Source organism: Lontra canadensis, unplaced genomic scaffold (assembly GCF_010015895.1).
Source record: "Lontra canadensis isolate GAN:19392208 unplaced genomic scaffold, GSC_riverotter_1.0 scaffold20, whole genome shotgun sequence".
Classification (NCBI taxonomy): Eukaryota; Metazoa; Chordata; class Mammalia; order Carnivora; family Mustelidae; genus Lontra; species Lontra canadensis.
This window is the reverse complement of record NW_022631014.1, coordinates 3617508-3642775: the sequence shown is the minus strand read 5'-3', so window position 1 is coordinate 3642775 and position 25268 is coordinate 3617508.

The following is a 25268-nucleotide window of genomic DNA, read 5'->3' as shown; positions in this document are numbered from 1 at the left end:
TTTCTACTAGCGTATCCCCTAAAACAGGTGCTCAAGCTACTGGTAAAAAGAGTATTGTTCAAACTTTAAGCCAGTTCAAATGGGCTTTGCCAAGAACAATGGTTTTTAAACTGTCCTGTAAAATACTGTGAGAAGCAGCTGAGAAAAATAGGTTATATCCGACAGAGGGGGATATATTTACATAGACACCTCATTGAGGGCAACTCTTGTAACAGACCCTGTCAATCTTCATAACAACTATTCTTTAGCTAACAGACCTTTAACTTCATTTTGGCAATACACTCAGCTCTGGGATGTGAATGGACTCGTCTAAGCCATCACCGCAATCCCATTTCCCTTAAAGATCAGCATGTAACCTAGACCTGACCAATGATCTATAAGGAAAAATCTACCGGATGGAGGAGGTTCTTGTGACATGTTATCCTCTGTGATTTAAAAAGAGAGAGAGAGATGCAAATGAAGACAGCTCTTTGCTTCCTTCCATGTTCCCTATTTTGATAATATGGGTATAATGAAATGTCTGGAACCAGAGCAGCCATCTGTCAACCATGAGGCAAAACACTTGAGTTCCAAAGCTAACATGGAGAGAATAGCAGAGGGGGAAGATGAAAAGAGGATGAGTCCTAGATGACATTATTTCCTGCCCTGAAAACACTGCATTCCAATGGGTTGTTAAATGTACCCTAAATGTTCTCTTGTTTTAAGCTAATGTTTGTCAGGTTTTCAGTTATTTGTAGCTTAAGTATCTTAACTCATACACCCACATGCCAATTCTACTTGTGCCCTCTAAAGATCAACTTGCCGGGAGCATCTGCCTTTGGCTCAGATCATGATCCGTGGGTCCTGGGATTTCAAGTCCCGAGTTCAGTTCCCTGCTCAGTGAGGAGCCTGCTTCTCCCTCTCCTCCCTGCTCCTGCTTTCTGCTGTTATCTGTCTCTAATAAATTTTTTAAAAATCTTTTAAAAATATATATATATATATATATATTTGCCTGTTGTTATAAAATGTAGCATATTTCCATTCCTTTATTTAAAAAATCATGTTTTGTTAATGGAAGAAAGAAGACCTCAGACAAAAGGCACTGGAAAAGTAACATTCTCTTCTGCTTCATGGATCCAAAAAACATGGCATTATTTTTCTCACTTCTATTTTCTGCTAATACAGATTCCTCAGCTGGGAAAGCCCCTTTCTTCTCTATCTAACGGCTCTATTTCTAATCATTCTCTGACTGCTAGCTGAAGACCCGCTTCTGTGAAGGCTTCTCCCAAGAAGAATTAGACAAGTTCAACTTTGGGTTCCTACAGAAGTCAAATCGGTCCATTTTTTGGTTTTGTTTTGTTTTACTAGCAAGAAACAGAATACTGGCTCAAGGAAAACGGTGAACTGGAGGCTTCCTAGACTGTTAGGGACAAGATTAAGTCAAGGGCTCAAATGAGGTGGTTGGGAGGCCAGCGTATTTCCATCTCTCCTTGGTCCTGTCCACAGTGTTAGTCCATTCTTAGGAGGGTTTTTTTGTTGTTTTGTTTTGTTTTTTATGTGCAAAGATGGATTTTGGAAATTTAAGGTCTGATTCCTCCTCCCAGATGCTTTAACAGAAAAGTAAATATTTCTCCATAATCTCCCCAAAAGTCTTGGGACTTAACTCTCATTGGCCTGGCTGGAGTCCTGTGCTCATGGCATAGCCGCAGGTATGGATACACTCATTAGTACGGAAGCTGCAGGTCAGCACCATCCCACACAAACCCAATGGACTGAGGAACAACAACAATTCCCCAGATGAATTTGGGAAAATGGGAAAATGATAAAGATAGGAAGGAACCATGTCTACTACACCACAACACCTTCCATATACCACCACATTATCTCCTATTAATTAGAAAAAAATTTTTTGATTATTATATTCAAGGCACCACTGGTTCTCTCTCCACTAAGCTGCACTCCTCAAGGGCAAGGACAAGGTCTTATTCAAGGCATCTTGTGTTGTTATCATCTCTTTGATTATTTGTCACTTCACACCAAACTAAGAAATCCTCAAAAACTGGGCCTTTATCTTATTCCTCTTTCCATTTTCAAAACCTCCTATGGTGCCAACTTGGCACATACTCTTCACTCAGTAAGTTTTTATTGAATGAGTATATTAACACTCCAATTTGAGTTGAAGTAATAGTATGTGTACTCACCGTGTTAATTGTAAGTAATGCCCAATATGCATTTTGCAGCTTTTGCAGACTGTTAGCAAAAACCAAATGACTAAGCACAGTTTCAAGTGGCCATCCACACAGAGACAAGAGAGGAAGTGGAGATATCACAGATGTACAGTTGTGTTGCTACTAACTTTAGCCCGAGTCACATACTGAACAGGGGAAACACTTCAAATATCGAAGGTGATGGGGCAGGCAAAGAGTGCTTTCAAAAGGATGTTGTAACCACTCTTCAAAAACAAAGAGGATCTTAAATCTCTAGAGAATGTAGGTCATATATTGAACGAAAATAGAAATCTAAGCTCTTTGGACAAAGCTAGAGGCACAGAGCCAAAACATGAAGATAAAAACCACTCTCACTAACTTAAGTAAGCAAGAGGAAATAGCATCATTTGGACCTGGTTCCAGGCCAACCACAGGTCCCAAGGCCTCATTCCACCAGGAAATGCCCCTGACATGTTCACGAACAGTTCAAGTATGAAGTAACCGCCAGAGAGAGACATCGAACCGAACTCCACATGGAGATCAAGATTAACATTCCAAACACAAAAGCCAGACTAAAGAACAGACCTGTCAAGATTTCAGAAACACGGAGAAAGGGCCAATGCAGAAAAATAACTGAAAAAGAATCTCAAAAATAATTATTTAGGCTTGTTGTCTCATATTTGCATATTCACATGCTTTTTGCATATTTCAATAGCTACTTTTCTGGCAAAGGTTTTTGCTGTAATGTTGATAGATGTAGAGTAGCATGTCTTTGGAACATTTGTAATCATTTAAATCCTTTAAAAATTAAAAAAAAATATATCAAGTAACCAAACTAATCTCTGACTCCAAGGCTTGGGGATCAGAACCCATTACTTTTCCTATGTCTTCTCTAAGTTATTTAAAAAGAAGTCATAAGCAGTAAAAGATATATCATACAAATGAATCAAGAGTAGCTGACCCATGCCACCCAAAAATAAAAGTTTAAAAAAAAAAATCACTATCCTTTTGCTTTTTCCAATCTTTATATTCAAACCATGGAATAGTTTCCATATACACTTTTGCTTTTGAGACTGTGACACTCATAATGGCCTACCACTTAATCCATGACATTGCTTTTCTCTTTTGCCTGAAGTTTAGAATACATACAAATTTTAAAATCGTCTTAATATTCCACTGGGAATAAACAAAAAGACGTATATATCCTGCAAAAGAAGGGTATACTAATCTGTACAGTTACCTTGGCCTTTTTGTAGAAATTTTCCTTCCTAGCCTCTGGAGTCCCATGATTCCACCTTCACTACAATTTCCTGAGGGTGCATCAAAATGTCTGGAGGATGTCCACCCCCTGAGCTGTCTCTCAGTGTGTCCAGCCCAGGACTCACTCCTGAGGATGAGAGTGGACAAAACAAAACACCAATGCTTTCGTGTTCCTTCAGTTATTTTTCAAAAACTTTCTGTTTATGCCAATATTTTACACCTAGAAGCTCAAAAAAGGCAGGGACCTTCAATATTTAGTTCATTTCATCAGTCATAAAACACCATACCAGAAATTTATAAGGATAATGGTACCCGTTATGTCAAAGTTTAGAATTGGAAAAAAACAAAATCCACCTAAATAGTCATTAATAGGAAACAATGAACAGGTTCTGTTAGATCTATATCATTTATATGTGTAGATACAAAAAGATTTCCAAGATTATATAGTAAAATTAAACTATAAAACTATCATTTACATGCACAGCTTTGCATAAAAAATATACATAAACACACATACTTGTATAGACATGGAAATTATAAATGGATACACAAGTAGCTTTATCTTCGAAAGGGGTATGGAAGTGAAGGGTAAATTTCTACAAGCATTTGTTGCCGTACTTTTAAAAGGTTTTTTTCTTTTTTTTTTAAATTTTCAACAAGAGATGACCTTTAGTTGGGGAATAGGTGAATTAATTGTGATTTGAGTGGAATCTTATTAAATCAATAAAAAGAATGACTTAGAGCTTTAAGATGAGTGACAGCCACCCACCACAGATATCAGGTCCTAATAGCCCGAAACTATACATCTTACTTTATATGGGGAAAAAAGTCTTTGCAGGTAGAGTTAAGGATCTTGAGATGGGGAGATTATCTGGGATCATCCAGATGGGCCCTACATGCAATCACGCCTATCCTTGTAAGAGAGAGGCAGAGGGAGACATCTAGAAGAGGCGGCAGCCATGCGACCATGAAGGCCGAGACTGAGGTGATGCAGTCACAAGTCAATGAATGCAACCAGATACCAGAAGGTGGAAGCAGCAAGGAACAGATTCCCCTGAGAGCCTTTGGAAGGAGTACAGCCCAGCTAACACCGTGATTTCAGCCCAGTGATAATGATTTCAAACTCCTGACCTCTGTAACTGTGAGTGAATAAATTAGTGTTGTTTGTGATGTTTGTGATAATTTGTTACAGCAGCTTCAGGAAAGTAGCAGTGTTGCCATTTGATTTGGAGACATATTCTACTGGTGATATATTAGAAACTTTTTATAAGTGTAATAAATAAAACACAAATAAGTAAGGAAAGGAGAAAGGTAAAACAAAAAATTTTAAAACTAAAATAATGTATATGATATAAACCCATTCCTTCAAAATTATATATGTAGGTATGCATAAAGAGATTTATAAATGGACTACTGGGCACTTGGGTAGCTCAATCATTTAAGCTTCTGACTCTTGACTAACCATTCAGGTCATGATCCCAGGGTCCTATGATCAAGCCTGGCCTCAGGCTTTGTGCTCAGCACAGAGTCTAAGTTCCTCTCTCCCTCTGCCCTCCACCCCTGTGTGCACATGCATGTTCTCTCTAAAAAAGTAAAATAAAATAGAATTATTTAAGAGACTTATAAGAGACTGTTACTAAACCAATAATTCCGCTTATCTGAAGGCGGAAGGAATATCAGGTGATTTTTTTACCTTTTTCTTATGTAACTTATTACAATGAACATTAGTTTTAGAATCGCAGAAAGTTTTTGTTTTTTTTTTTAAAGAAAAGTCTTGGGGTGCCCGGGTGGCTCAGTTGGTTAAGCAGCTGCCTTCGGCTCGGGTCATGATTCCAGGGTCCTGGGATCGAGCCCCGCATCAGGCTCCCTGCTCAGCAGAGAGCCTGCTTTTCTCTCTCCCCCTCTCCCTGCCACTCTGTTTACTTGTGCTCTCTCTCTAGCTCTCTGTCAAAGAAAGAAAGAAAGAAAGAAAGAAAGAAAGAAAGAAAGAAAGAAAGAAAGAAAGAAAAGTTTTGGGCATCTAGGTAACTCAGACAGTGAAGCGTCAAATTCTTGATTTCAGCTCAGGTCATGATCTTAGGGTCATGTGTTTGAGCCCCACTTCGGGTTCTAGGCTCATTGAGGAGCCTGGTTAAGATTCTCTCTCCCTCTGCCCCTCACCCTGCTCATGCACATAGAAGAAAGGAAGGAAGGAAGGAAGGAAGGAAGGAAGGGAGGGAGGAAGGAGAAAGAAAGTAAGGGTTTTGTGAGAGTTGTCTTTTCCAAGGATAACTGCACAAAGGTCTCCCTTCTACACACTGTTCTTACACTGTGCCATTAGCACTTCTCCATCATGAGATGGGGTCTATGTTCCCTCTTCCTGAATCTGAGAGGTCCTAGCACTATAGTGGAATCAATGCTGGGTCATAACAAGCTTCACCCTTACTCCTGCCTCCCTTTCTCAGGACTTGCACCTTGGGAGCGCAGAATTGATGGGAAAGAGGTCCAGAGGCCCCGAAGCCACCACATCAAGAGGAGAGAAAGACATGCCAAGGAGCCCCCAGTGTCCCAGTCACAATGGTGAGCCTATAAAACAGCATTCTGAGAAAGCCCCAATGTATATAGCATTTATTGATTTCCATGATGTGAATGCTCTCACCATGATCTATTTGAAGCAACCAAAAGTTTAAAAGTTGGCTCACTGAAGTCCTGAACATGTAACAATTGCCCCTAATAGGGCCCTGCCTCACCTCCCATTGCTGGTCTTCCCAATCCCAATGCCAGGACTGAGTGAAGAAGTCAAATGACCTCAATCCTGACCGTGGTCAGAGTGCAACCTGTTAGAAATTCCACACTATTATGTCTGAGCTGCTCCAGAATTCCTGACCCAAAGAAAATGTGAGAGATAATTCATGATTAGTTGTTTGAAGCCAATGAGTTTGGGGATGACTAATAGCAACCCCATTAACTAGAACTCCTGTAGGTAAATGATGACAGTCATAGCCAATGGCAAGGAATCTGGCAGCCCTACTGATCACTCATGTGTGAGCCAGGTTAGACCAAGAATTACCTCTTGCGGGGAACCTTGAGCCTAACTGTGAACATTCCTTCAGCCTACCTCCATGGGGTCTAAAGTAGGTGTTTAATGTAAGGATACATCCTTGCCTCGTTTTTCATGAGGGTATCACCAGTCTGCCCGATAGCCAAAGCTCCTTTCTCAACTGCATATGTGTAATAGCTGTACTGCACTCCAAAGATGGCTTTAGGTCCATCCTAGCATTCCTGTCCTACAGAACACGGAGACACTATCTCTAGGGAACCGCTGTTAGGAATTTTGAGCTCCTTTCTCCGCTAAAGCATCCCTGAGCATTCCCCATTCTTATAGCCTATGTTTCTCATTGTGCCAGGAAGACTTACAACAATTTGTTGATCATCACACCATTACCCCCTCCAAGTCTCCAGGAAATGTCTATCTCAGCATCGTGTGAAAACATGCAGATTTCTCTGTGCTCTTATCCATTATCCTGTGGTGGTAACAACAAAGAATGTGGAGCCAAAACATCCGAGTTTGGTTCTTGGTTCTTCTATTTACTGACCATAACCTATCCAATTTACTAATATCTTGGGGCCCCTAGTTAGCTCAGTTGGCCGAGTATGAGATGCTTAATCTCAGGGTCATGAGTTCAAGCCCCACATTGGGCATGGAGCCTACTTAAAAATAAATTTATTAATGTCTTCGTATTTGGTTTCCCCATCCATAAAGGAGAAATTAAAAATAGTACCTACATATAGAATCATTAGGATTTAAGAAAATTATTAGCATATGCCAAACCCTTTTATCAGTGTCTGCGAAATTTAGGGCTTAATAAATATGAGTTGTTTTCAGAGCACTCATAAAACTGAACCAAGGTATCCCAAGCAATTTTGGGGGTGATGGTGGGGGGAGGGGGCAAAATTTCCCATCTCAACCAAAAAAGTACTAGAGTATGCCTCCAGCCCTAATAAAACTGTGAGAACATCATATCAAGGTTACATGTCCAGAAGTATCTGCCTGCCTTCTCCGCCCTCAAGGTCTGCCCCTGGATTAGAAAGCTCTCTCACCATCTGCCACTTCCACAGATTATGACTTTGTAAGGTGCCAGCCAGAAGGCAAATGTGAAGTCTGGGAGACACAATCCATGAAATCATTCCCACTAATTAACCCTTTAGCTCCAATTACCTGACCAGATTGGCTATCTTCTCATAGTCATGTCTATTCATTTAACAAGTTCAGTATAGGCCTAGCTCTGGGCTACAGATGTCAGTTAGAGATGGGGCATGGTTTCCACCATTGGGGAGAACACACATCGAGTTACAATACAAGGAAATCAAGGCGGGTTCGGAAGACAGAATATCATAAAAAGGAGGGCAGCTGATTTAGAAAGAGTATTAAGGAATCCACACCCATCACAGGTATATTTGAGAGAGGCAGACAGGGCTGGGAGGAAAAACAAATTTCTCTTTCAAAATTCTGTCCCCACGTGAGCCCACAGGCTTCCAAATTTAAATCACTTTCCTGTCAAGTCCTGGGCTCCTAAAGCATGAAAATAACACAATGTAAAATGGTCACTGCATTACCCCATTCCCATACTCCTGAGAAGAGCCAGGAATTGAGGAAGGGGAAGACTAGAAGCGTGAATTGACACTGGCAGGAGAGACCTTCAGATAGATCCTGTGTCAAGAAAGCCAAGAGAAGTCAAACACCTTTCTGTATAGGTGGAGAAACTTTCTGATAGATATTTGGGCTCAAAATGGAACAAAAAGACCTCTAAAAGTGTACACTAGGAACAACGAGTGCCTGTGTCGCTACATACTACATTCATGTGCTTCTCTCCCTCCTTCCTGAAACCATTCTAGGAGGAATTCAGTATCTCCAGTTCACGGAGAAGGGAAATGAGTTCCAGAGAAGTTAAACTCATCGCTCAAGGTCACAGCAGAAATTCTGCCAAGTAGAAACACTGAACCCAGTTATTCTATTTCCAATCCAATGTTCTTTTCTCTGCACCAGCTTCTTTACTCCCTAAAGGGGGATGAAAAGTCATTGATTTTATGTATTTTCAAAGTTCACCTATAAATTGCACAACTGTGTAAAAATTCTGAATTCTGTTAAGGCAATACCCTTTAATCAAGATGGCAACGCGAGTATGTGTGTTTGTCGTGAATCATTTTTTTCCTCCCCATGCTAAAGATTCTTTTATGAGAGACTCCACTGCCAGTATCCATCGAATTGGGGAATGAAAGATGCATGAACAGTTATCCCACGCGTATACACACACACACACACACACACACACACACACCACCCCCATCCATGCTTCTACTTCCTCCAACAGGCAAAACCAATTTGGTCTACATCTGATGCCTCATTCAGATGTCTTTGGAAGGCGTACACGATGACGTTAGTACCAACTGTTTGAGCAGCTGCAGAAAATCATTAACCCAAATTGCTCATTACACCTTTATAGACATGAAGCAAGTCTGCCTGCTAAATGCAGATATAAATATAATGGGTAATAATGGTGATGGGACATGATAAAAATAAGCAAGGCTGAAGGGGGTGGAAAGAGCTGCAGAAGGAAATTCTCCCTGTTGTATGTTGCTTTGTCCATAAAGGGCACGAAAGCTTCAATTTAAAAAAGGAGAAGAAAAAAAAAAAAAAAAAAAAAAGCCAGTTATGAACAAACTTATCCCACCACATCTCTATCAGAAGCATGGCTTCTTTTCACTAACTGCATCATTGCAAACAACAAAGAGGGGACCTCTCATTTGGGGCAAAAGAACAGCTTAAAGAGCAGTGTTTTTAGACACATTCAGAAAAATGGAAAGTAGCTGTGGTTTTTCGGGCGGGGAAGTTATCTCTAACACCCAGGACAGACATCCCGAAGGTTGAGGGGCCCAGCTTGTGCTGCCTTCCTGCAGAAAGACCTTGAATGAAGGATTTGCTGCCAGTTAGAATGCAATATGGTCTGGGCCAGCCTTCCGTCTCTGGAGCGGCTCTGAGTGGCAGCTTGAATTGCCCTGCCAAATCCCTCTGCTTTGCTCTTTCTAAAAAAAGAACAAGGGGAAAGATGTGGCAAGTCAGAGCAGCAATCCACGCCTCAGCACATTGCCCTGCCATGGCAAATGTTAATATTTTTTAATGTCAGTGTGGAGGCTCCTGTTTGAAATTCAATGGGGAACTAAAATTAATGTAAGCCTGCTTAGGAATGTCAAATGAAGACTCATCATATTCTAGAGAGCATTTGTGCAATAGGAAAATGAGGGCAATGGAAAGTGGAGGGCTTATGTTGATAATCATAGTGGGGGAAAAAAAAAAAAAAGGCTTCCAAGAAAGAATGTGAGTGCTTGAAGTTATTTGTGAAAAATACAATTTGTGGTAGAAATTGTGACACAAATAGGTGTGCTTCTTGCGGGGAAAACCAACAGCCTATATTCTAAAAAACAGATACATAAATAAGACAGGCAAAGGCCTTACCTAATATTGTGCAGTTTGATTTTGGAAAGAAAGTATATTTGGAAAATTGAGGGGGTGAGTTACCCAATTCTCCACCCCTCCCTGTCTGAACACCCCTTAAAAGGGGACTTTGTAGTTCTTCCCATCAAGAAAGACACAGAGTCCTTTCCCCTTACCCCTTGAATCGGGCTGGCTCCATGACTGACTTTGGCCAATAGCGGCAGTAGAACTGACCATATGCCAATCCAGGCCTCAAGGGACCTCGTGCATTTTCACAACCTCTCCTAAAATCCCTCTACTGGCATGAGAAAAAGCTTAAGCTCCTGCAGGATGGAACTGAACGAAACTGAGTCAGCCCAGCCCAGGCCCCATCACAGGCTAGCCAGCTCCCAGCCAAGGAACTGCAAGCAAAGGACAAACGTCTGTCCATATCAGCCAGGCCCAGGCTAGGTCCCAGTGGCCCAGTTGTACCACAGACTTCGAGAAAGAGTTGGGATTTTAAGGCACTGAGTTTGGGGTTTATTTCGTTTCATGGCCACACTAACGGAAACATTAACTCTTTATAAAACACTCAACCTCACCTTAGACAGATTTTTGAGAAAAACTAGACCCCTGGGGTACAGGAACAAAAAGCACCCCTCTTACCTAACAATTCTGCAGTTATCTCTTGGGTCAACCAGTGTTTACAGTAGGGGATGGGGCCTGGGCGCCTAAAAAAGGTTATGTCACACAGCTAACCAAACCCACGTCCCTCAGGAGCACGGTCTGTTTTCTTCCCTGGGAAGTTATAAGTTCAAACATAACAGAAAGAGTGGGTTTTCTACTAGAAATCCAGCTGAGGCCTGAATAAGACTTAAACTGAAACAAGATCTCATCCGGCATTTTAAAAAGCTATAATTTGACATAATTAGCCATTCTTGTCGGTGCTGCATGTCACCTTAACCACGATCCTCTGTTACTGGTAGAATTGAGTTTATAAGGTTCTTCCATATTCTAAACAGCTTTTCTCCTAATCAAGAAATCCGGGGGGGGGGGAACATAAGGAGTGAATATTAACAACGGAAACCAGAGTGTATTTTGCTATTTTAGCTGTGAAAATGTATCTCCTTCTGGCCTTCTTAAGCTGCTTGAAGACAGCCAGCTCTCCATTTCTATAAGTTACCTTCTTGGGGAAGGACCTTAAAACTCTTATCTTTTAAGAGCTAATTAAAAAGAAATCTATGTCATTCCTTCCCTAAGAACACTGCAACCCCCGGATATAAACACTGCCTCTCTCTTCAAGTTCTAAATTATCCACTATTTGAAAAAGAAGTCTACGTATACAGCAGTATAAGAAAATGCGAAGTCTGCTTTTATTACTAGGTTAATAAAAGGACATAGGTCACATTTCAAATGCAAAGTTAAGGGGCACCTGGGTGGCTCAGTAAGTTAAGCATCTGCCTTCAGCTAAAGCCTTGATCCTGGGATCAAGCCCTGCTTTGGGCTCCTTGCTCAGAGGGCAGCCTGCTTCTCCCTCTTCCTCTATACTTCCCCCCCTCACCCGGCTCATGCTTGCTTTCAAATAAATAAAATCTTAAAGAAAAAACGAGGAGACCTTAAAATCCTGTATATTGTTATAATTCAGTTCATCTCTTCTAGTTCACTGCTATCAAATACTGTTTTTACCCTAAGAGACTCAGCCCTTTAAAACAAATTGTGGGACAAGCAACTGCTCTTGTGGGAAATTTCATCTCATGGCAAGAGCAGTGGGTTTTGTACATCCAGGTCTTATAGCTATGTAATACTTTCCAACTGCATTATATTTTAAAATCTACAAAATACACAGGGTTTTGTTTATTTACCTTGGTGGGTTACCACCGTCCCAGGCGCAAGGCCAGCAAATGCAGGCACGTCTTTGAAGTCTATCTTGGCAATCAGAGACCAAGTTGTCAGGGCCCATAGGTTTTAAGATGTATAATGACCTGTAACCACCCTTTTGGTATCATACATAGTTTCCCCGCCTAAAATTACTCTGTGCTCCACCTATTCAGCCCCCTTTCCCCCTAACCTCTGGAAACCACAGACCTTTTTCCAGTCTCCACAGTTTTGCCTTTCCCACATTGCCATGGAGTTGAATCATGCAGGGTAAGGCCCTTCCAGATGGGCTTCTTTCATTTATTAATAGGCATTTAAGTTTTCTTCATGTCTTTTCATGGCTCCTTTCTTTTGAGTGCTCAATCCCAGGACTCTGGGATCATGACCTGATGACCAAAATTCCACTGGATAAATGAACCACAGTTCATTTATCCACTTACCTACTGAAGGACATCTTGGTTGCTTTCGAGTTTTGGCAATATTAATAACTCGGCTATAAACATCTACAGGCAGGTTTTTGTGTGGATTTAAGTTTTCAGCTCCTTTGGGAAAATACCAAGGAGCATGCTCACTGAATTGTATGGTAAGAGAATGTTCAGTTCTGTGAGAAACTGCCAAACGGTCTTCCAAAGTAGCCACACCATGCTGTATTCCCACCAGCAATGAGTCAGAGTCTCTGTGGCGCCACATACCTTTGGTGTTGTCGCTGTTCTTGACTCTGACCAGTCTACTAGATGTGTAATGGTGTTTCATTGCTCTTTTGGTTTGCATTTCCCCGATGACATATGAGGTGAAGCATCTCATACACTTATTTGCCACTTGTATATCATGCTTAGTGAGGTGTCCCTTGGGGCTTGGCCTTATTTTTTAATTGGGTTGTTTGCTCTCTTGAGTTTTAAGTGTTCTTTGCCTATTTTGGATAGCAGTCTTTTGTCAGATGTCTTTTGCAAATATTTTCTCTCAGTCTGTGGCCGGTCTTCTCATTCTCTTGATGGCCCGTAGATTCTGCTTCCACACATCTGTCCTTTCGTTTAGTCTTTTTTTCTAGTCCCAATGCCCCATTCAGCTCCTAATTTCTAACACCTTGAAAAGACACAGGCATTCTGTGAGAATGAAGAACACTAAAAACAGCTATTGTCCCAAAACTGCAGGACACAGACTGATTTCTCCTTTAAAACAAGAATGTGATCTTGCTTATACTAAGTTTAGTTCAAGAACTAGTTACCCATGATAAATATAAACACTCCTCTCAGGCAACAGCCCCTGGATTTGTGGGGTCCTTAGAACCCATAAATTAGAATCAGATGAATACAGGACCCCGAGCAACACATCACACTGTCCGATTTTCTGAAGGGAAAGACTCAGGAATCTTAAGTTTGGTAAGTCCCTACCTGCCTCTCCCCATGACTCACAAGCACACCACAGTTTGAGACCCACTTACCTAAACCATGAGTATAAAATCTTCAGGAAAAACAATGTCAGTCCCGTTCTATGAGGCCAGCGGAATCACCCTAACTCAGCTTCTCAGTGAGGCAGGATCTTACCTGGATGACAGCTGACCTGTTTATTCCCCATCCCTGCTGTTAACACCACCTGTAGGAAACCAGCAGCTCATCAGACATCCATCAATGTCCAGCTCCTTTCTGTAGCCCTCTTATTTCAATTATCTTTTTTATACTACCCTAAATAATTACGAACTTTAAAGCACATCTGTGGTCTCTTTTCCTGAGTGAAAAACTGAATTATGGCTTTGTATATTTAAAACCCAGGTTTTCATCTTGGATTCTTAACCTTCTCCTCTTTTCCATCAAGTTAACACTGAATCTAAATGTACCTTCTTTACAAAATAAAAATGTAAAGTCCCGTAAACGGGAAAGGAAGAAGTAAAATTCTCTCAGCCCTCAATGACATGTAGAAGTGGTCTAACAGCATGTATGGAAATGTAAAACACTAACTTTGTTATAGTGATTATTTATACAAAGAGTGGTGATAGCCAGGAGTCAGGAAGGAGATTCTGGAAGTTCCAGGACAGGAACGTTTTATTTCTAATAAAAGATCTTGAGAATATATAGCAAGATGTGAAGCTCTACTGCTTGGTCTGGGCACTAGTTTTTTAAAATTACCTGTATCTTGAAATAGTTCACAAAAGTAAAAAATAAGTCTGGGCTTTTACATTCTACGTATTTTCTACATGAATTATTTTGTAAGCTTCTTGGGTGAAGGATAAACTAAATTGTGTTGAGCACCTGCTATGTCATAGCCACCCAGACCAAGTGCTTTATATAAATTGTGCTAAGCAACCAACAGTTGACTCTATAAGTGGGACATTAGGTAGGGCAAAGACTGAGGTAGTACTGCCCCCTAAGGGAAGTGGAATGTAACTCCTCCCCACACCCTAAGTGTGGGCCACATAAACTTAACTTCCTTCCCAAGAGGTCAAAATCGAAAGGTTACTTGAGTAACCTCACAGAGGAGAAACCCAAAAAACAACACCCCAGCCATGTGATCACATTTAATTTCATCAGGATAAGTCACACTAACAGTGTGCACCCCTGGTAAGAACAGCCCTTTACCTCTGTGGTCTGCTTCCCCTGGAGCCCATTATCCCAGCCTAGTTATGTGAAAAACAGCAGATAAACCCAAAGTGAGGGACAGTCTACAAAACACCTGACCAGGACTCCTCAAGGTGTCAAGATCATCAAATAAAAAGGAAGTCTGCGGGGAGCGGGGGGGAAGGAAGTCTGAGACACTGTCACAGTTTACTGATGCTTCAGAGAACATACCATTAAATGTAATGTGGTATCTTGGGATGAAAAAGAAAAAAAATGGACCTCAGGTAAAAACTAAGAACATTCTAATAAAATATGGATTGTAGTTAATAATGCATAAATATTGTTCATTACTGGTGACAAATGAATCTTAATAATGTAAGATATTAATGAGGTAACCAGGGGAGACATAGGTGTATTACATTTATAACTGTTCTGTAAATCTGAGACTATTCTAAATTTAAGATTTTTTGAAAAGTAGGGAGGAAAAGATAAAACATGCTATTAAGTGAATGAACAAAAAAAATGAAGAAAAAAAATCAGTGAATAATGACCAGAGTGAAATTTTAGTTAATGTCACCACTTACCAGTAGTTTAAAATCAATTGTGATCAATAGTATAGCAAATAAGCAAAAAAAGCTTGCTAATTTTTTAACTGAGCTTTGGAAACTTTAAACAATGGAAAGAAAAATAATTTCTGGGTTTTCTAAAAATGTTAATAGAGTTATTATGTTGCAAATTTTTACTTATCCTTCCAAGATGTGGTATTAACTGAATATTTATAGCTATGTCCACACAGATGCCATGATATAAATGTGTCGTGTATGTTTTGTATATGCAAATTTTAAAGATTACTACAAAAACAAAATTCAAAGTTGGAAAAGGAACCCAAAAATTGTTGAGGAAGTTAGAACAATACTGTCACGAGACCAGGATGACTGTCTTCCCTGTGCACATCTGTTCACATAGAACTAGGACCACACAGGCTAATCACAAGTATCACTTTCATTACTGACATTGCCAGAACCTTAGTAAGAAGCCAAAGAAATATTTATCCTTTCTGTGCCCTTTCTGTTCAATGGGTATAACAGTTGCTTCCACTCATTATACCAAGGGCTGATAGTTGCTTTTTACTATAGTTTAGTTTTTTTAAAAAACCTACCTGGAAGACATTTTAAGATACTTGATTCAAAGGCTGAGTGTGCAATTAGTTTCCAAATGCAGACTCAAATCAGGTGCCCCAATTTTGAGGAATACTGATATCCTTTACTATTCGGCACATCTTTTTTATATCAGATTCAAACTAAATTTTAAGGTTTCGATTGTAAAACTGATCTGTGCTCCAGTGGCACATCTTACTTTCCGTTCATTTGCAAGCCCCTTTGGTCTCCATCCTCCTTCTCCCCGAGACTGTTAGTAAAGTTCCAACGATGGTCTCAAAGTCTGCTCACAAACATGGACAGTCCTCTGGTAGTGAGGTGAGGTCTATGTCCTCTCCTTTTGAATGTGAGCAGGCCTGTGACTCATTTGTAACCAAAAGAATGTGATGACTTCCCAGACTACTTCAGAAAAGGTGCAGCTTCTGCCCTGACCTCTGAAAACATGGCTTGGAACCATGAGCCACCATGTGGAATATTAATCTTGGAGCCACCACAATGAGGAAACCAAGCCAAACTCCATGGAAAAGCCATGTGCCGTCCTGGGGTTAGCTGTTCTGCTCTCCCGGTCCCCCTGCTCAAGCAACAAACGTTAGCCCATGAACCTGCAGAGATTGTGGACTCCAGCCCTGGAGTCACTCCTAGCCTTCAAGTCTCTGTGGTAGAGCCCCAGACATGGTGGAGGGAAGGGAGCATCTCCACTGTGCCCCCGGAATTCCTAGCCCAAAGAATCCAGGGGCGTAAGAACATGGTGGGTTTATGCAGTAATGAGTGGAACAAACACCAGTGACCTCCAGGTCTCTAAATTTCATGGACATTTTTTCAGGCCCCATCCTCACTTGACCTCTCAGTAATATCCCACAGGGCTAACCCCTTCCCTTCCTTTTGGAAGAGTTATTCTCTTGACCTGTGGAAAACTAAATTCTCCAAGTTCTCTCCTTTCTCTCACCCCTCCTTCAAGGTTTTTATGCTGCTTCTTCCTTCTTTAACCAATTTTTATGTATGTTTGCCTTCCCTATGGATAAACTCCCGTTACTCTAATCCCTCCTTCGAAGACTCTATGTTAATCTCTGAATCCTGTATATGCTTGTATATATATATATATATGCTGTATATGCTTAATCCTGTATATCTTAACAAAGTGAGGTTTCCAGCCAAGCCTAATTTCTAGAGCTCCATCTCCTACATTCCAGCTAATTGAAATTTCCGCTTGGCAATATTATTTCAAACTGAACACAAACTAGATGAAAACTTTAGTCTTCTCCTTCCCCAAATTGTACTTAGTACAGGGATTCTGATCTCACTCTAGTTGTTATTCATGTTAGAATCCCAAAAATCAAGTCCTAACACTTCCCAATCCTCATCACCCACATTCAATCTACTACCAGTATTTTAAAACCACCTCTAAAATCCAGCCCAACCCATCCACTTGTCTCCAACTCCACCACTCCATCCCAATCCAAACCACAAAACCTCTCACCTGGACACTTTAAGTATCTCCTTAACTACATTTTTGCTTTCATTCTTACACTCCCAGAATCTCCTACAGCCAGAATGTTCTCCTTAAAATACAAAGTTGATTTTACCTCCAACTTTAAAGCCACACAATTTTCTATTTTATTTAGGATCAAATGAGAAGTATTTTACAGGCATCTGAATTGTCTTTGACATAGCATTCCCACCACAACTCAGCACCACTCTTATTTTGTGGGTTCTAGTATCTCTGCTCCAGACATAATCATAATCACTTTGTTTCTTGAAGTAACTTTCCCACCTCAGCGCCTCTGCCCATGCTGGTCCATCTGTGCGAAATGCTCTTCTCTCCACTTCTTCACTTGGAAAGACCCTACCCAGCCTTCTGAACTCAAATACCAATTGTCAAATGTACTTTTTAGGACCACATTATTCAATGCCCTGTGCAGGAACATGCACCACACACATCATTTTCATTTTAGTTTTATCACGCTGTACCATTTTAGATTGTTTGTGATTGTTTTTCTCCTTAAAACTGTAAGCACTACAAGGGCAGGAATAGTGACTGTTTCGCTGACAGCTATGATCCCTGAGCTTACCCTATTTCCTGACACATTTTAGATGCTCAGCAGATACTGTCTGAATTAATCCATAAAGAAATGAATCAGTAGAACTGTCCAGTTGCAGAGTAGCTGGGGTTACAAGACTTTAGGACAGCATCAAGCGACAGACAATGCCAATTAGAAGAATCAAAAAGAAATGTAAGGGTAATAGAAGAATCCGAAAGGTCTTTAGGCTGATCTGCTTCATGGAATGTTATTTTTAGAAAGTATTTCATAAAGAACACAAATGTCGGTAGAAGGTTAACCTAAATGCATTTCAGTAAAATATCTAAGCCTTTGAGGAACTGAGTGTCATGAAGGGGGTGGTGAGAAACATGAAAGTCTTCTACCCTGGGGCATGGATGGCCATCACCTAGAGTATCAACTTATAAACATCTAACCACCAAAGGGATTCTTTTCCCCAACCTCAAATAATTATTTATCATTAGCTTTCTTTTCATTCCTTACTTCCTGGTAATCTTCTATTTTCAAATTTTCTATTTTTTTAAATTAAGTTTACCTCATACTAACAAAACATTTTGGGGCTGTGGGGTTTTTTTTTTAATCCAATAAAAATATTCCTAGCATGGAATCGATGAGTTCAATACATTTATTGAATTGCTGCTTTATTTAGGGCATAAAAATAATTTTGTTATCTTACTTCACATTTCCCATTTACTGTGCTTTCTCTTGTATCTCCTGCTTACACTGGAGAGATTTGTTATTTTACTTACTAAAAAGTTACACATTGTTTGTTCTTATGCAGGTTGCACTTCTAAAGGGATACATAAACCTATCTGTAGAGATCCTTTCCCTAATAAAACACAGATGCTAATATTTCATGGACATTTGATTGCTGCATACATGCTGGTCATGTCTAGATTTAATTGTGTGTCTATTTCTGTCCTTTTCTCCTTGTCATTATAACATTATATGTATACTTATCTATGTGATTCAATCATCTTTCCTGGCCCTATCTTCTGCATTATCTCAGACTTTCTTCCTTTCTTACGCACGTTTTTCTTCCTAGAGTGCTTTCAGTAAGATTTAAAGTAGCAAACATCCTGAGGCATAGTACATTTAAGAATATTTTTATTACCTCCTCAGAATTAAGAAAAAATTGACTTATTATAAAATCTCCATCAACATTCTTTCTTTCAATACTTCTGCAACATAACCATCCTCTTGCATCCAAAGCTATTGTTGAAATGTTGAACAGCGAGAGAATTCTTGATTTTTGTTGACAATATTCTTTCCTAGGAAAGTTTTAGAGTTTCCCTTTTATCTCTAGTATGCCTGAGTTTCAGCCTGAGCCCAAGTACATGATTTTAATCACATCCCCACTGAGTATTCTGTAAGTCCTTCCATAGTCCTCATTTTCATTTTTAAGAAAATTTTCCCACTTCCCATTTTTTAAGATCCCTTCTAGAATTCTATTATGTAGATGATGAATATCTGTGTAAATCCTCCATATTTTTAGCATTTCTGTTATGCTTTCTATGACTTTTTTCCCCTGTTTTCTGGGATTTTTCTCAATGTTACCTTCTAATTCATTAACTTATTCTTGGGCTGTGCCCATTTTACACTGTAATTAGAACATCATTTCTCCTCTTATATTTTAATTCCTAAAGTGTCTATTTTTTCCTCCGACATTCTTATAATATTTCCTTACCCCTAATTATTTTAAAGCCTCTGCCAGTCTGTTCAAACAATTGTGCTTCTGATTAAATATGTCGTTCCATATGTTGTCTTTCTTTGTAGAGTTATTGTTCTCCCGAGAGGTGTAATTAGTTCAGCCTGCGAGCTCATCCTCAAAGGGAGGTATCTGGTAGTTTGGTAATACGCATCACAAGATGGAGAAAGGCTCCAGTCTACATTAGTCCCTGTGTGTTTAAGGGGAGCTAAAGGGATGGGAAGAGAGCGGCAGACACCATAGAGCGCTTGCTGATTCCTTACGTTTGCTGCCCCCCAGCAATCTTATAAGTTTTACCTTTTAAATGCATAAGTAGCAGCACTGAAAGAAGGTAGAATTTCATTTGAAGCTAAAAAGGAAAAAAAAAAAAAATGGAGAAGTAAATGCTCAAGGGTGGCTTGTCAATTCAAATCTGTTTTCTTCATGTCTTCACCACTGCAGGATGTTGTGGATCAATGTTCCTCCTGACCTTGTCTGTTGCAGCCACTTTTATCCGTAAAGGGACAAGCAAAGTTGTTCAAGGCAATGCAAGGAAAATGTCAAGAGCAGAATATGTAAAGCTTAAAGTCTTCCACACTACCTTCTCCCGGCCAGCTCTGGCCATCCTGTACTGTAGGCTTTACCTATTCACAGCTCCCCAATTCATTCTCCTCCTTTCCCTCTCTCTCACCAGTTCAAGGCAGCCTTCAGTCTCCTTATGATTACTGCTGGTTCCATGGGCTCTTGGCACCGTCCTTCAGTTCTTCCCCTGGGCTGACTGTAGAGAGAGAAAGCAGCCAGCTCTAATGTATCATCTTGACCCAACCCTGAAGTTCTTGCTTTACTTCTCCAACCCTGCATTCACTCCCTCCTGTTTTCATTTCTATTGCAAACTCCTTCACTTTAGATGAACATAAAAATAAAAAATTAGAACCTTTTCCTATGCCCCTAGACTTAAGTAGAGAATTGTTTGATGTATCACAATTCTAAGCCTAAGCAACATGCTTCCTTTGTAAGTGAACACTGAGATACAGATCTAACAAAAAGCTTCCGATGAAGGAACAAGACATTTCTGCCAACTTTTCTGGGCTGTGTAGTGAATAGTATGAACTACTACTCTGCAACCTCGTCTACCCCGCTCTGTGTCCTAGGAAGGGGACCTCTGTTGACAGCATCAGTGATGTTTCCATGTCTTCTAACCTCTGTTCAATAATTCAGCCCATTGGAGACACGGGAAGTCAGAGCAGAAAGAAGTTTTAAGGTGATTTTTATTCCCCTGTATCCTTCCTGCCGGCTCCACAAGTTGGCAGTGACTGTGTTCTCCCAAAGGCCACAGCTCCTGACAGACAAACCTGCCCTGGCACTGGAGCTTCCATCAGTCCTAGTAAGATCACTCTCTGTGGCCCCCACTCCCTGGGGTGGCAACATCCTCCTACTATTGTCCATACTGGATGATTTGATTGTACTGAGTTGGTTTCCGCTCACCTTGCCCACAACTTGCCAATGGTTCACTTATTAAAGAGTCTCTTCATTAATCACCCTTTGTGAATCTGCCATCTGCTTTCGGCTGGGCACACAGGTGTACAGCATCTTTTTATTCCCTCTAAGAGTGTCAATAATTAAAAAATCATGAAGAAAATCTGAAACGCCAAAAGAGATGAAGACAAAAGCAGCATGCTTACAGAGATCAAACTTCAGATAATAAAGCATCCTCAAAATCACATAGCCCAGAATGGGAGGACAGATAGTCCAAGAAACGCTTCTCACTGACTTAGGATTCTAGCTCACATCTAAACTAAAAAAAAACCTGACGACAAACCTGATCTAGCTTCTTTGCCTTCTTCCAAAATGACTTTTTTTTTTTTTTTTTTTTTTTTTTTACTTTTGATGACAATCTTTTAGTTCTACTTTACAGTTTTGTTTTAAGCAATGATCAAAGTCTCAGAAGCCTACTCCTCAGAGCAGATTTTGGGAATTCTATTGAATACTCAGTGATTTCTTGTAAAATACAATATTCAGGAAATTCTGAAAATAGTTGCACCTCTTTTATACCCACACCCCCAAACTGATCTGAAAAGAAATAAGCCAGCTACATTGAAAACTTGGAATAAGAGGTGTGGGGATGGTGGGGGAGTTAATAATATGGTAGCAGGCCACACAAATCCTGCATCTGCGGTGAGCTAAGCTGCCACTCAGTTCTGGAGAGGGCCTTAAGGAAAGAATCTGCAAAGCCTTCCTCCACAGAATCAGAATTGCCCAGAAAACAGCACTAAGTACTTTTTTATTTCCTTAGCTCAAAAGATACCACTTCTGGGGACTCTTTCCATGAAAGAGATCCTTCAGTATTCTTCAAGGATGTGAGTAAGCTCACAAGAATGACAGCTTCTCAGGGAATTTCTCTTCTCTGTGGACCCTTAGAATGAGAAAGAGAAACAGTCAGAGAAGCCAAGAGGAGGTGAAGGCATGAAAGAAAACAGAAAAGAAGAAAGGACAGGGAGAGACATGAAGGAAAGAAGATCTAGAAGGAAAGGAGAGAAAGAGAGAGGCAGAAGGGGAGAGAGGCTTGTCAGTGTATAATAATCCTCAAGAAATATGGCAAACATGACCTTCCAGATTTCACCACATAGCTGCCTGTATTCAGCTCAGGACATGTAACTCATGTCTTCAACCAATGTAGCTATTTGAGAAGCATCTTAGATTTTTTTTTAAATTTTATTTACTTATTTGACAGAGAGAGATCACAAGTAGGCAGAAAGAGGCAGGTAGAGAGAGAAGAGGAAGCAGGCTCCCTGCCAGGCAGAGAGCCTGATGTGGGGCTCGATCCCAGGACCCTGGGATCATGTCTTGAGCCGAAGGCAGGCTTTAACCCACTGAGCTACCCAGGTGCCCCGCACCTTAGATTTTTACAGGTCCCTAAGCATTCCAAAAATGAAAAGCTAATAAAAGTTATGAAAGTAGTATTTAGTGCATATATACTTTTGCCACTATTTCTATTTGCCTTTCCCCACCCTATGCATAGGGATTGATGCTGAGATGGTACAAAAATGAAGGTGCAGCTCAGTGAATGGGGGGGGGGGAGGTGATTAAGCAGGCTATGTCCTTTCTACAGAATGTGGTGTGTAAACCAAAAGAGGCAGGGGTCCCCCCAAAAAGAAAGAGGAGACAGCTTTCATGACCCAACAGAAGTCATGTTAGGTCCCCAGCTATTTTCTGTGATCTTTGCCCTAGCTGCCCCAGCACACTTTTTGCTGAGTTTCTTAGGAGGTGTCAGGATTAAAGAAATGCAAAAGTCTCAGTAGTTAAGGATTTTAAAGGAAAAAAAGGAATGTAAAAACAACCATCTCCACCAGGCCTGGAAAAAGACTAACCATAACAGAGACAATAAATAAAAACTGGGAGTTTTCCCAGTGCTATTTCAAAGGTAAGCAAGGCCCTGGGTTCCTGCCCCAAGATAAAGAGCCCCAGACCCCACCCAGTTTACACCCGTTCTCAGAGCTTGCCCCTAGTCCCTTCTCCTTCCCTGGCAGTCAGCTCTGCCTCATTATAATGTTAGAGTCTCCACCCTAGGAGGAGAACGAGCTTCATTAATGTAGTATAAGATGCAGGTATAGTCAAGTTTCCTTAGTACTCTTGCACAAGCTTTGCCCAACTTTACATGTGATGACAAAGCTCATCTTCCTGACTCGTCATCCTACCCCTAAATATAAGAAACCCACTCGCCTCTATTTGGTGACTTAAAATTTTGGAAATTATTCCCAGTGGTTTCCTTATTTGCCGCAAATAAAGTTTCTTTTGTGTGGCAACTCCACCTGACAGAATCTCAATTTAACTCAGCAAGGCACCAACTCACATTAGTTGGGTTACAGTGGGACACCCGGGTAGGGTGACCAGCGGGCCCCGGAAATCAGTCCCAGGCATAGTAGGACAGCTGGTCGTTCTACTGGCAGAAAACAAATTTCTTTCCTCCTTCAAGAACCACAACAACCATCTTGTCCCCAACGAGAATAGATGCCTGAGATACCTGAACTCTTGCCTAAGCTGAAGTTCAAAGACACCTTCCTTCTAAGCACAAATCTGAATAAGATCTAGTCACACTATGAGCAAAGGCTAATTTCGGGGGGCAGGGGGGTGCACAGACGGAACAGGGCAGAATTTTTGCCTCCCAGGAAAGCCAGGTTTGGGCCAGTAGGAAAGAGAATGGGAAAAGGAGTGGGAGATTTCCAAATGAGAACCACATACAGCTGCAATTTACCTCTGAAAAGGGTCTCTGCCATGTGTACTAACCCAAGAGTTCCCAATTGCCCTGAATGAGTACCAGCCTGTGATGAAGCTATCAGGGACCCTGGGACAATGTCCTATATGGCAATACCGTATCCTTTGTGTATTTGGTGTTTAATTGCCTTGCATGATAAAGTAACTCTGATGCCAGACAATTTCTTATAATTGCTCATGATTCCTTAGATTTGTTTTGGAAATTTTACTGGTTTAGGACTTATAAAATCTTGGAGATTTAATCCTTTTAAAAGTTTCACTTTTGGAAAATGAGGCAAACTGTAATATACAGCCATTTGGGAAAATAACAGAAGTGAAGAAATGAAGTAAGAATAGCTTAATCATATGCTATACATTTTTCTACTAAAAACAGACAAAAAAATGGTTTACATAAAATGTACTTATAGCCTATGTTTAGCGATATTGTGGGTTTCCTAAGAGGTAGAAACCTCTTAAAAATAAATCCCTAAATAATGGACATATTACAGACAAACACACATTAAAATATTTAAAATATTTTGGTAGGCTGAAGAGAGAATTATAATATACTTCAGTTGCTCCATTCCCAATTCAAATGTTCAGAAATGGCAGAAAATATTTAATATTTACACCTACATCTGCACTGAAAAATGAGGAGAGTCCATAGTAAGCTAGAGAGAAGCAGCTCTGAAAGACAAAAATAAATAAATAAATAAATAAACAAATAAATAAAATCCTCTTAGAGGAAAGTACCGTTCAGAAGATGAATGCTATAAAAGATGAATCCAGCATCCAGATGGTTTCAGGCCCCGAGGTGGCCCAGAAGCAAATGGGAGGTATTAATTTGGATATCTCAGCAGGAGTAGCCAGGTGCTCAAACCCTCACTGTCATTCCCCACCTTGGTCAGCTCAAGCGCCAGCAGGAAATGCCTCCAGGCAGGTGCATCTGAATCTGAGGGTAGAAACTTGATTTGGAGAAGCTTGGCAGTGCCCCCTGGCTAAAGAAATTATAATGAAGTACAGACTCTAGTTTATACTTCCGTTTCATTGTTTTTTCTTCAGTTGTGACAATGTATCCCACAATGAAAGATGTTAATAATAGGGGAAACTGGATGGGGGTATATAGGCATCCTCTTGACTACCTTTGCAACTTTTCTATAAATCTAAAACTCTTCTAAGATAAAGTCCTCAACCTATGCCCAACAAAATCTGAATACCTTTAAATGATATACCTCATTTCCAAATAACAGGTCAAAGAAGAAAAAAAAAAAAAACTATCTTACACTATTTAGAAATAATGAATATTAGAAAAACAAAATGCAAAAGGCTACAGTATACAGCAAAATGGTTCTCAGAGGAAAATGCACAGTCTTAAATGTTTCCGTTTTTAATAAAATTAAACTAAGATTTCAAATCAAGAATTTAAAAGAGAAATGATTAAGAGATACAAAATTTTAGAAAAAATTGGAAATATAAAAAATTGAATAAAATCAAAAGTTTACAAATTAAGAACTATAGCAATCTTCCTCAGATCTGAACAAGAAAGAACAGAAAAGGCATGAATAACCGATTTTTTTAATTAACAAATACTATACACAGTGCTGTACAATTTTGATGACTTATATGGCCGAGAAAATTACTGCAAAATCAATTACCAAAATTGGCTCAAATCATGGTAGTGAAGTGGTTAGACAAAATAACTTGAAAATATATTGTAAAGATATTCAAATACCAAAACCAAATAAAGCTATCGTGCTCAGATGACTTTATGGATAATATATAACAAATTTCA